This window comes from Corvus hawaiiensis, chromosome 3 (assembly GCF_020740725.1).
Source record: "Corvus hawaiiensis isolate bCorHaw1 chromosome 3, bCorHaw1.pri.cur, whole genome shotgun sequence".
In the NCBI taxonomy this organism is placed as follows: domain Eukaryota; kingdom Metazoa; phylum Chordata; class Aves; order Passeriformes; family Corvidae; genus Corvus; species Corvus hawaiiensis.
The window spans coordinates 73,025,379-73,038,857 of NC_063215.1; the positions used below are offsets into that span (position 1 = coordinate 73,025,379).

Sequence of the window (13,479 nt, forward strand, 5' to 3'; positions counted from 1 at the left end):
ATTGCCACTTTGAAGCTGAGAAGTATTTTGAAAAGAATAGAGCCTTTAGCCTTGTAAGTAAAAGCCATTTATCTTATGATGAAAAAATGCTGGCATGGAAAAATTCCAATGCTATGAAAGTCTCTTTTCCTGAATGTCTTGGATACTTGCTGGATTAGGTTCACTGGTAAGGAGCTCCGAGTTATGAATGTGTCTTTTACAGAAATGAGCTGCAGAAGGAAAAGGCAAGCACTGGCATGTAAGTGGGACAGAGCGAGATTCCCTGTGGACCAGACATTTCTGAGATTGCTTTTAGATGTTCAGTATTGCTGCAGCGAGCTGAGGTGGTAGTAAATCCCCTATTGTAACCAAAGCTGTTACCATTTCCCAAGGGCATAGTATCAGCAGAATACCTTGCATAAACAAAAGCGAAGCACTGTTGGCTTTGCTCTGCGTGGCTGTTTAACAGCGCTTTGTGCTCCATATGGACAGCGTCAGAGTGTTTTACGGATGCTAATGAAATTAGCCTCATGATGCTCTGGCAAGGTGGGGATGTGTTATTAGCCTTTCCCTGGGCTCAGTGTGTGTGTGGTGTAGGATTCCCAGCAGCATGGGGTGCTCACCTCTGTGCCTTCCAGCAGGAAACACCTCGTTTGGATGGGACCTTCTACAGCCCTTGGTCTGCTCCACCACTCCCTCTCCAGATAGTTTCTGACTCCTGGTGCCAAGGGTGAGTGTGAGGGGAGGTGGTGGCAAGTGTGCTGCCATGTCAACCCCTGCTAGGCACAGACTTTCTCCTGGGTCAGAGCAATCTTCCACCACTCAAGGTCTGCTGGCAGGGACAGAAAATTCAGATCTTCCTCTCGAGTCACTCAGTGTGTCTGATACATTTCAGGACCTTATGTCAGTTTGCAGTGGCTGAGCTCCAGGACTTTTCTTACGTGGCCAGTGTGGGATAGTGGAGATGCTGGAGAGGAGCTCTCTTGCTTGCATTGTGCATGGCTCTGACCTCTTTGGGTGGAACGTGGGATGTTGTCTGCAACAGCTTTGCAATGATCCAGCTCTCCTCATATGCAGTAGCCCCAGTTTTGTCACAAACACCAGTGCTGACCCTGGGGTTGTATTGAAGCTACCACTGATGCATTGCTTTAAATAGATCCTAAGCAAACCTCTTTGTTTGTTTTTCTTGACATGGTACTGACTGGTGCTTTCCAAGAAACAAGGAAAAAAAAGCTGGATTCACAGTGGTGACTTTGACCCCATCTGGCAAAAGCAAACTGATCTCCTAAATGAGAAAGGCACAGCCATGAATAGAAAAAGTAAACAGGTCACTGTGAGAAGCAGCTTGTTCCTTTCAACCCAGTGGCTGCCAGTGACAAAATCATACTGGTACTTGGTTCGAAGATCCCCTCACTTTAGGATTTTCTCTGTCACGAGAAAGCCAAAGGTTTTTCCAGATACATGAGATCTGCATATGGAGTTTAGTATTGGATTTCATAAAGCTTGCTGCACTTTACCCTGCTCTGCTAGGTAAATATTTTGCTTCCAAATCATCATTTGCTTTTCTGGGTCCTGTGGCCTGTGAGGCTGGACCAGACTGGGGAACTATCATGCATTCTGCATGGAATAAACTTCTGTGAACCCCTCAGAGCCTTACTCAGACACTCCTTTGCTGTGTTACTGTCTTCTACCTCAATGTTCAGCCTGCAGGAGCTGAGAAACCCCCCTGCCTGTGCAGTAGTAACACACGGGCCACTGAAAGTGGTCCCTGTAACTCAGAGTGGAGGGAAAATGCCGTGTTCAGGCTGTGAAAACACTGTGCTGGAGGTAATTATTTTAATGATGGCAGAGCCAAACCCCATATTGCAACACAGGCTTAAATATGGATGTACTTGACCACTTTGTCAGGTCTTGAAGACTTTGACAGGTCTGCATCTAAATTTCGTGACTGATTCTGTCTTAATGACTGGCTGGGCCGTGCATTCCTGAAATCCAAACTGATTGTCCACCTTGTAAAGCTCCACTTCTGAAGAGAAGTTGCCAACAGCATTCCCTATACACAGCACATTGGGTGGGCTTCTCGTTGTGGGGGTGGTGGTGAAAAATGCACTTCAGTTTTATTTTATGGCTATGTCCACACATCTTATTAGGTATACTAGCACTGAGAGGGAGAGCTTGGGGCAGGTTTTGTCTTCCATGCCAGCCGGTGAGCTGTGGAGAGAGCGTGAGCACCCTGGAAAGGCTCTGCCCTACTGGCCCTCCCCTTCCCTGCCTGTTGCTAATTAGAGCTCAGCTTAAGCCATGAAGCTTGAGTTTAAGGACCACTTCTACAACACTCTTATCATGACATATAACATTGACACCAGCAGGCAGTCTTGGTGTGTAGGTAGAAATTCCATCCGCGTCCGAGCTGACTGCTGGCCTTTTGCAACTCTGCTTGAAATTTGGGCTCTTTATAATCTGAACGATAAATCTCTGGTGCTTCCCACTTGGGTTTTTTTCTGCTGCCTGTAGTGCCCAGAATATATGTTAACAGTCTACTGATGGAAATGATAATTAGGGGATTTGTCATGAGAAATGTGCATGAACTTTTCAAGCTGTCATTCAAAAAAAGATTTTTTACAGTCAACTCTTGATTATCTGTGGGTGCATTCTCTGAGCTGCAGATTAGCTGTGCCATGTTTAAAAAATGCAGAACTCTTTCAGAGCCATTATAAAGTATAATGTACAATGTTTTTTTCTTTTTATTTATAAACTCATGCTGCATCTTTAACTTGTTTTTTCAAAGGTAAAGGTATTAAAGTATTACATTCCTGGGGCCTTATTTACATATATTTTGTATTATTAGTTTTGCTTTTCTTTCTTTGCCCTCATTACCCCGGATACTGAGAGCTGAACATATCAGCTTATAGCATCTGTGGAGGAGGGCATGTGACATGGTAACCTTTCCCCAGCTGTTTTCTTTTCTTCTGGTGCTGCATAAGAGTTTCTGTAGTGTGATGCTGCACAGCCAGATGGGCTGGAGAGGAAGAGGAAGTGCTCTGCTGTGAAAGAAAAAAAAAGGTCTGTACCTGAAGGAACATGAGTGAGTGACAAACAGCTGAAAGAGAAGGGATGTCTTAGAAACCATTTGTCAGGCTGAAGAAGCGTCAGCTTGTTAAAAACATGCCTGTTCAGTTAAAAGGATGAATTGACAGACGAAGGCTCTGTGCAAATTCAGCTGCCATCACTTCAAAAGCCCTCACAGCTGAATCAGCAAATTTCTGTTTCCATACGTAATGGATGCAGCCAGCGTGCCATTATGATGCCCACAAGAAAACTTGTGTTAAGCTCTTTAAATTAGCTGTTTATGATAGTCACACTCTATAGCTGTAGCTTATTTTTTCCTGGGCCTCCTTCTCATCTCATGCCTTTTGTTTTTGAAGCCCTGGGAACAGATGCCTAAGCAAGGGTTTAGGGAAGGGAGTGGTACTGACTCAGTGCTACCATGGCGAGGTTTTCAGCCATGCCTTTCATCTCACTGGCCTGTGCATTGCCTGCACATCCCCCCGACCCCTGCTGGTGCTGCCGGTCCCACCGTGAGCCAGGGACCAGGGTCCAACAGCGCCACTGGACCGACCCGCAGGGAGCTGGCCTGCAGGAGCCTGCAGCTGCAGCACTGGGCACTTTCTCCCGACACTCGTACCCACTCCTTCCTTGGCATCCCTCACTGCCTCTGCTGTCAGAAGCACCTTTCCTCTGCCACCACCTCCTCTCGAGGGTCCCTGTGTCACCCCAGCCTGGAGCTGCTGCCCTGCCCCCCTCCGGCTGGCTGTGGCTTGGGGCGTGTTCCCCTCCTGCCTGGCTGAGCCCTATCCATGTCAGCATTGGGTACAGCTAGTGCTAGAGGAAGACCCAAATTAACCCTACCCAGACTTTGACAACTTTTGGGTCTGGATCCCTGGTTTGGTTATAGAGTTCTCTAAGGATTGAGACCTGTCTTTTTTCAGTGTTGCTTGAAGAGTTTGAAAGTAGCTCAGGATCTTCACAAAAAATCCTGCTGAGTAAAGTATTATTGAATGATTGTCAACATTAATCCAAAACCTACTGCCCTATGACAGATTTACTCTCCCATTTTTGAGGGGTTTTTTTAAGCTGAAGGAATGAAGAGGAATAAAGAGTAAAAAAACCCAAAAAACAAAAAAACCCCACTTTTTCTGTGAAAACCTAAAAAAAAAAATCAAGTTAGCACCTTTTTATTCGAATCAGAAGATTTTCTGAAAGCAACTTCTGGCTGAATTTTTTTCTAAAGTGTTGGTTGAGAAATGTCAACCAGCTCTAGTATCTGATGAAAGATGTTGCACTTAATAAAACTGCAGGCAGGGAGGCAGAAACAATATACCCATTCATCTCCCTTAGCCCCTCACTCCCTTCCCCTGCTGCTCCACTCGCTCTGGAACACACGAGCCCTATCAGGTGATGTGAGCCCTTCCAGTGGCTTCGGTGTGATTTCTAGGCTAAGCAGGCATTTTGTAAGCCACAGCTGCAGGGCATCTAAGGGAAGCACACATCCCTGCCCGGGGGGATGCACGGCATCTCTGCCACGGGGCAGTGCGAGCTGTGACACCTCCCGTGGATGTGCTGTGTGGAGGCCAGCAAAGCACAGTGGAGCAAGCAGCTGTGCTGGCTAATCCCCGTTTCCTTACACAGGCTTTTTGCTTCCTTCTCTTGACCCTGGGGAAGTGTGAAAGCTGTGTTGCTGGCGGAGGAAGGATGGAGCAGCGGGAGCTCCATACAGCACCCTTGCAGTGCCAGTAGCAGGGCAAAGCTGCCTCCGGGGGCTTCTCCTTGCTGTCCCTCTCCAGAGGTGGGACCAATGGGGACGGCAAAGTGCTTATGGACCCCGGAGGCACAGACAGTGTTTCTGTTTGCTGTGCTATTTCGGGAAGGTTTCATAAGGTAAACAAGGGCCTCCTCTTGATTCATTGAGGTCATTAGTGAGCCATAGGATGGTATTTACATTGCTAAGGTATTCGCACAGGCTCTCTCCCAGACGGCAAGTTCACTGGGGAGGAGGTGACCTTCAGCATGTCTTGTTTTGCCCTGTATCTGGCACGCAGGGGGCCTGCCTGTTTGACTGGAGTGCCTGGGTATTGTAACCAAAATAAATCATCCTTATCGTGGCTGGTGGCAATACTGCAATGGAAACAGATATAGGCACCTACTTTGCAGTTTGTGAAAATGACATCACTGCGAGGAGTGGGATGGGAGGTTGGGGGATGAACTCCAGGCAGCTGCAGCCACCACCTGTCCTGAGCAGGGCTCTCCTTTTTGGGGCCAGCCTCCCAGCTTGGCATGGATGAAGCACTGTGCATGACAGGGGAACTGATCTGCTGTCCAAATTAAAGCAAATAACAACTGGGGAGTATTTCTAATGAGAGAAAAGGAGAGAGTGTGGTGATGTTCTGGTTCTGCCTATCACAAATTGACAAGGGAACCCCCCCCAATCCTCTGTCTCCCCCCTCCCTGGGCAAATCACAATACACAACTTTTCATTTTTGTTTCCCAATCCGTTTTGATGAGTAGTGGAACCATTTAAGACTGTTGGGTTTTTTTCTTTGGATTTATATGGTTCTCACAGTGCTGAGAGCTGACTGACTGGACTGTCATAGTACTGAAAAAATGAGTGCTTGGAGAATCTACTCAGAGCAACAGTGCTATGAAAACCATAATCATAGGAAAAAACTTTACAATTTGCATTGCATAGAGTTGCATGCAAACCCAGCAACTCCATATACAAGTAGGCCATGAGCTGAGGACTGAATTCTCTGATGCTTAGTAATGTGTAATAATTCTTTCCCTTTGAAGGAGGATTTGTAGAGACCCTGTCCAGCTGCATATTTTCATGAAGCTTGTAGCAGCAACTTCCTATCTCAGAGGCCAAAATGTTTCAAAGATGATTTTTCCGGTTGGTGTCAAGGAAAACAGATGTGGGAAAGGTGGGGAGATGTGCAGGGAAGAAAGGGTTTGTGCTTGAAGAAATGCCAGGTGAAGCAGGTCCTGCCTCCTACCACGAGCAAGGCACACACTCTGCTTATGCCTCCATCGCCTGGCCACAAGGCAGGATGAGCATGAGTGATGTGGGCATTCAGGCTGTTGAGCACTTTGGTCTCCTTGGGGATGAGATGTCACTCCCTTGCTGCAGGCCCTTCAAACCCCAGGCAAAGTCTCTGGCTCCATCACCTAGGAGATGGAAATCATGGGCATGCCAGCTGCAGGGTCAGCCAGGGAAAGTTTCCTCCTTGAGCTATCCCATGTGATATCCCTGGTGATGCTCTGCACCCTGGCAGAACTAGGCAAAGGGCTTTAAGATGAATTGCTTTAACGCTTCCACACTCCTCCTTCTCTCCCTGCCTCAAAGAGACAAACCTTAGCTTTGAAGCCTTTGAAATTACATCAAAGGATGAGATTTCCAGAAGAGCTTAAGTGAGTTGGGTGCATTTGTCCCATTGATGGTCAACAGGAGATGGGGAGATGGGTGCTTAATCCCTGGAGGCGCTTTGAAAATTTTGTCCTATGTGTACATCCTTGCTGGGGAGGAAGTGAGAAGCAGCTGGCAGCTCCTTGGCTTTGTAAAAGGCAAATCTTGCCTTTTTTTCTGAAGATAAAACATGATGGATTTGAAAATGATGTCCAAAACTCAAGTTTGCTGTGAAAACTTCCGACTGTTTTTTAAAGAAGGATCTAAAAGCAGCCTGTGATTTTGCCTGATACAAAAGATGGTGTCTGTTGATAACTGAGGTGCTGTTACTTTCTCTCCCTTCGCATCACTGCGGGCGTTGTGTAACCTTGCCGGAATCCTCTCAACATGGAGGCTGTTACCCATGCAGGTAGTGCCACTTCCCTGCCTCTCTTCGTGTCATCTTTCAGCAGTACTTTAGTACTGTGTTATTTTTTGATGAGTGTATCACCACCGGTTTGCTTCTGCTGGTGAATATTAAATCTGTGTGGTTTAACTCGTAACACCCTGGAGGGGAAACTGCAGGAGCAGTGTGCACTCTTGGGGTCTTCTCACTGCTGCCAGCACCAATGCCAGCTGTAAGTCCTGTTTTGGCCAAGCCAGCTCAGAGTGCTGAGCCACCAGGCAGACATGGGAGGTGTGGGGCTAGTGCTGGTGCCTGTCCCTGGGGCTGGTGATGACCAAGAGGAGAGGTGGTGGGAGGAGGCGGTGGCTGGGAGCTGTGGCCAAGGGCTGGTGTTGACAGACTCTTGCAGAAAGGCAAAGGAAACTGGGCTGCAGCCTTGCTGTTGTGCTATTTTTGTTCAAGGTAATAACAGGAACTCCACCGTAAATAAAAATAGACATGTGAAGAATTTCCTGAGTCTGTCTCTGCTCATTTCTTTCCTGATGAGGAATTATCCCACTCCAGAAGAGTAAATCCTTTCTGTCTGCTCCTTGGAAACTGGGACAATAACACTGGAAGTGAAAGAAGAGATTATGGAGTTGTCACGAGGGCAACAGCAACATATTGTACACTGGGTGCCAAAAATGCATTCTTTAAAGCAAATAATAGCCGTGCTCTGTGTGGTTCATCCTGACAGTGTGAGGGCAGGCAGAGCCAGTCTCTGCCGCTCTTGGTGCCAGCCGCCTGCCAAGGCTGGGCTGGGTGAGGGCCCCATCTCTCATCTGCCCGGAGGGGCCCTGCCGTCAGTCACTCTTGGCTTGGCTCCACCACATCCCTCCCCGCCTGCCTGTCACCCACACTTGGTGGCACCTCACCTTCGGAAGCACATAGCATTCCTGCATCAGCTGACAATCAAAGAAGGTGTGGGGGGTGTGACCTTCTTTCCCTGATGATATCAAGTGCCTTTTTCACAAAAGACAACATTTTGCTGCAAAGTCTGAATTTCGGGGGTGCTTTTTTCTTACCATATGATCCTGGGCTCTGAAAGTCTCCCACTCTAAGCCACTGAATGTGTCTTTTGCTTAATCATAAAAGTGCATTAACTGCACTATTCCCACAGAGTCAGGGGACTCTGACAAGGATTGGACTAACTGACCTTTGTCACAGTCTTCCTGCCCCTTTGATGGTGCTGAATGGTGCTCGCTTGCTCCTTTTAAAGTGTCCTTCGAGTTTGAGGAAATCCCAAGTTGTCAGGAAATGCAAAGGCATTTTAGCAGGAATCCCAGCAGATGCTTTGGGGAACCTGCAGATGTGCTGCAGACCACAGATGGGATACGGCAGAGTCGGAGGCAGTATCACACAACCCTAGGTGAATTCTCCCTGCCGGAGGGCTCTGAGCAAAATGCGTGCTCATGCTTCCCATCCCAGACGGGGTTTGTAGAGAGAGTTAGTGACTCACTAGGAGTGGGAGTCTTGTTAAAGCTGTCATAGGGAGGGAGCGTCAGAAGCTCACCCAGTTTCAGATGTTGATTTTTCCATTCTCAGCTATTCATGGCTACAATAACGAGATGGATAAGCCCACTGTTATTGTCTGTACAGAAATTGAAGGACAAATGACATCTACTTTCAGAAGCAAATGCAGGAATGTTGTCGGATTTTTCTCCCCCAGATTGTAAGCAGTGAGATAGTGTTTTCAAACCCCTTATTTTTGAGAAGTTTGATTATGCTTTAACTAAAACCAAAATGTCAAAACATTGAAGGCGCTATGTCTTCTCTGAAAGTGTGTTACCCTTTTTTTTATCAAAACCAGTCACTGATATTGATGGATAGATGCTTTGAAGAGAGAGGGGAGGTTCTTGTTTCTGCCCCCAAATCTCAGCCATCCTATGATCAAACTTCTGATCAAAGTTTACAAAGTTTGAAACTGCAGAGTAAAGAGAATGCAAAGCAGCTTGTGAATGGAGAGGTGTGAAACCGAGGGTGTGAAACAGCAGATCTGATCTGCCAGGTTAGCTTTCGCTCTCTACTGAGAAGAAACCCACAAAAGATCAGGCAACTCTGCCATACAGGATTTGAACTTGAGAAGATTTTTAAAAGGCCTGTATGAGGTGGATACCCAGAGAAAGTGGGATTTGTGTGCGTGTGAAACCCTGCTAGCAGAGATAACTAGTTCTGGGAAGCTGAATACAGCCTGAGAAGCCCAAGTTCTGTCCTTACTCATGAATACACTTTTTGTTGACAGCTGTAGATGTTTGAAGGATGAAGCGCACGGATGGTCTCACCCCCTCTCCACCTCCTGCTGTCTACATGACTGACAGAGCAGATCTGGGGCTAAAGTTTTTTAAGCAAACATGAAGCTCCTCCGTGCCTCTTACCCATGTTGCCTTACTGAGGAGCAGAAGATAATTGAGACTGACAGTAAACGCTGCAGGAGAAAAAGTGGGTGATGGTTCTAATTTAGGGATGCTCTCTAATTTTACCCTTGCTCTCTAATTTTACCTCTTTTCTCTCTCAGTTAGGGATTCAGTGCACATTGTTTGGCTAAAGCTCAGTAGAGACTATGCAGAAATTTGCTGTATTCATCCACTACCTTGCTGAAGCCTGGATTTTCACAGCAGCCTGCTAGCAGCACTACTGAGGAACAGGATACTTACTCAGAATATTACTTCTGTGCTTGTCAAGAATTTCCAGAAAAAAAAATTTGTATTTTAAGATTTTTTTTCTTTTTTCTTTATGATAAAAAAAGTATTTTTAGTTCAAAGTTTATCCCTCTGATGTTTTTTCCATCATGGCATTAGTCTAGCCAAGAACTTACATCCACGCTTAAGTGTAAATGCATACCTAATAGAGTTAAAAGGAGCTTCAGGAGTGTCCCTTGCTGCCCTGCTGAACAGACATAGGCAATGTGTAAATGTAGGTGTCTTGCTGAATCAGAGCTAAGTGATAATACGCTCTCACTAGCTGAGACAGACCAGTGAACTGCATGTGTTAACAAGATGAGACTTCGGAGTGGAAGTGACAATAGAGGACAGGGGAACCAGTTTTTAATAGCATCCACTGCACCTTGACATTGCTGCAAGACAAGAGTCTGAGCTGAAACAGTAGGACTTTGAGACATAACTTGGAAGTGGTCTGGACATTTTGCATCTCTGTTGGCTTTCTGTGTGGGCATACAGTGGGAAGGATTTCTTCTGTTCTCATGTGTGGAGTCACACACCTTACTTTCTCATGGTAGGACAAATAGGCCACCAAGAAAGTAGGACACTTGGCCTCTCTCCTCTATGGGAGGTGCAGTGCAGATTGGCTTCTGAGAACTAGGACGGTGCCTCCAAAAGTAGAACAGCTGGTCACCCTGTTCGTGTGTTTGTTGACTTACAAATGTATCCTTTAAAGCTCAAGATTTAAGAGACATTTTTGGCCTACTTAGAGAAATGTTTTCTGAAAATAGGGACAGATACACTGGAACAGACCCAAACCTATGCTTTTCTTCTGGAGCACTGAGCACAGCTAGCAACTGGAGGATCCACATGCTGGGCAAATAAACCCAACAGGTGCTCTGTGTCACTTCTTGCATATTGAGTGATACCACAGTGACAAAGCCGCTCTCCTTGTCTAGGAGGTGTTCACTTTTCAGTAGCTGAACATGGGCAGAAAGACTTGCACTGCAATGTGAGATGATGCTTTGCTGCAAGAAAACTGTTACCAAATCAAACTTGTGTTCGTGTGGATGCTATATATATGTGGTATCTATTAAATCAGAAACAAAAATCTGACTTCCATTCAAGTACATAGAAAGCATCCACAGAGGGTTTCCTTGTCCTGCACTAAGGTCTAAGTGTAATTAGGTCCAGGATGTCCACAGTCCCACTGGAGTTCTAACAATGCCAGTGGGATGGTAGCATGTTGTCCTGGTCAGTAGAATGTGCCTGGGGACCATGCAGCAGCCTGTGTGGGTAAGCAGGAGCAAAGAGTACAAACCAGGTCAGCTGACATGGTTCTTGGAAAGAAGCTGCTGTCCTCACTGGTTGAGAAAAACCCCTCCATGTCTCCTGTAATGATGGCCATTAATATTTCCACCTGGTTGCGACTTGGACTAATCCTGCGTGAGCTTCTCACCTTGAGCCAGAGGTTACTCAAAGTCATTGTGCTGCTCTGAAGTCTGGGTTCACTCTCTTGGGACTCATCATTAGTCAAGTCAGGTATGAGGCTGAATCTTAATAGTTAGAGAGGGAGGCTAATAGAAAGGGAAGCCTTCCATTTTTTTATATCCAGTAAGTGTGCTATGGTAATGAATTTGGAGCCTAGTGGCTCCAGTTAGAGTGGGAAGCTCACTGCCTTGAGAGCAGGTCTTTAATCCACATAAAGAGGTGTTTCATAAGCCATATGTGATGCCCTGCTTTGAATATTAATACCCAGAGTACTTATTCAGCTCACAGCCATTTCATGGAAATGCCATGCCTCTATGAGGCCAGACAGAGCCCTTGGGTGCTCCAGTTCTGGCTTTTTTTGCAAAGACAGTTTCAGGTTGTTCTGTGCTCTTAATTCAAAATTCTCATTCAGCTTAGAGTCTCTGAAACCACTGCATTTATATTACATAATAGTAACTGATTTTAGATTTAATGAAAATGTGAAGGAGACTATAGGACAGCCGGTTTGGTCTACTTAGCCAAGTGACCTGTTAGTTATACTTCATGAAGTTACTTAATCTTCTACTGGGCAGGCTCTTCTAAAGTGAAATAACACAGGAGGCAGGGACTGTTCTGGCAAGCACTCGTGTTTTTAAAGGCCTTCTGCAAAAGCTGGGGAATGAATATTCAGTGTGAACTGAGCTGCATTCTAGCTGTGTCAGCCATGCAGCTTTTGTTTTTCACATTTATACCTGTGGGCAGAGCTGGGGAAATTACAGCTACAGAATCCCTGGTGTAGCACTTGCTGCCACCAAGTGCCACTCATCCAGACCTGGGGGCACTGCACCTATGGCAGTGGCAGGCTCAAAATGAAGTGGAGCTCTTAGAAGTGGACATGGACAACCCTGATTGTTTTTAATAGTAGCATATGCCTGTGCTAATGCCTGGGGAAGATGGTTTGGGCTGCTATGCTGGGCCTTGGTCATACTCCAGCTCAAGCAACCAAGAGTGGAGCCAAGCCAGCTGCCTTGTGGGGGATCCTTCCCACAAAGCCAGACTTAGTGAGCAATGAGTGGGTTGTCACTTCTGTGCATTGATTGTTACAACTGTTTTTCTCTCCCAGTGCTGGAAAGGGAGGATGTAGCACGTATTGCTTTTCTCTGCGGGTGGTTACTGCATTTAAATGTGCTCCCTATTAAAGAGTATCATTGTTATTTGCTAGTTACGGCTGCAAAGCACTCTTGTTCTCTGGTGACCAGCAGGACACAGCACATACTTGCAGTGCAAGAATCCTGCTCTGAGGCAGGGCATAAACTAATCCCAGTCTTGACATTGATTAAGAAAATAAGTGAGAAATAGTTATGGAAGGGAACATTTGTGTGCAAAGCTCAAGGACATGGACCTTGCAAACTGTGCGCATCAGCAAACCATCTCATCCTCTTTACTGTATTCATTCATGCATGAGGCAAGAGGCTTACTTAATGCTTTGGACCAAATCCTTCTGGATTTCAGTTTTGTAGCCTATGATAGAAGTGGTGTACGTAGGATCACGCAGATCAGGTACCTTCCAGTGACTCTTCCAGATGACTGGGGAGGGCACAGCCACACCACTGGCCTGAAAGACTTGTGCCTGGGTGGGTAAGTGCTTGCAGAGATGGGGGCCTGGAGCTCCTGTGTGAGCAACCACAGCATTACTCTGCTAAGCCTGATAAGAAGTCCTACCTGGACCAAGGACAGCCACATAATACAATAAGGAGAGACAGGAGTAGCCTCCGGGAATTTCTAGGCACACAGCATGGTGTGGAGTTATCCTGGGTATCTTCATTTCCTAAGCAAGATGAAGCTGTAACTTGCAGAATACTGTATGGGGTGAGAAAGCAGAAAATAAAGAATGAAAATGTCTACCCAAACCATAACTATGTGCTGATGAATTCAAGGAGCATCAAACACCATCCTGAATTTTTAAAGCATGTCAGATAACCCAGGTTGAATTTCAACAGGACAATAAGTCATTCACAGCAGAGAGGGATGAAAACCTCAGGTGTGCTGCAGGCAGAGGGAGTTTCAATGCCCCTATACCTCAGGGAGGCAGGTGGGAAGGTGAAGTGGGTGCTGCGTGTCATAACCTTTGGAAAATCCCTCTCCCCTACCTGCCACTGCCTTGGATATGATCCTCTGCCCCAGCAAGTCCCTTCTCCTCACCTGGAGGGTGTATTTCAATTCTTTGCTCCTTGAACTTGTCTGGGAGATAGACCAGCGGTGCTCTCAGGAGGCAAGGAGACTGTGCAGAGACAAAAAAGAGGCAACGGAAGTTTGAGGGAGAGGGAACAGTGATCAGAGACAGCTGAAAGGCTGCTGACGCCCTGAGAGGGAGGGTCTGACCTCCTGGGGCTGAGAACTGCTGGAAGGTCAACAGCTGTGTTCTTTCTCCCGGCTCATGTGCTATCAGCTTGAGAAAATAGCCAGGATTGTTTGTCTTATGGCTGTCC

General features: G+C 46.5%; 1 long non-coding RNA gene across 1 annotated transcript; it reads right to left on the reverse strand.

Moving 5' to 3' along the window:
* Positions 1 to 2,790: 2,790 nt before the first annotated feature.
* On the reverse strand, positions 2,791 to 13,267 carry LOC125322429. The gene is made up of 3 exons (XR_007201993.1): positions 13,193 to 13,267; positions 12,713 to 12,850; positions 2,791 to 3,023 (listed from the first exon to the last, which is right to left on the reverse strand). It is a non-coding gene; the product is annotated as an uncharacterized LOC125322429 (long non-coding RNA).
* Between the last annotated feature and the right edge of the window lie 212 nt (positions 13,268 to 13,479).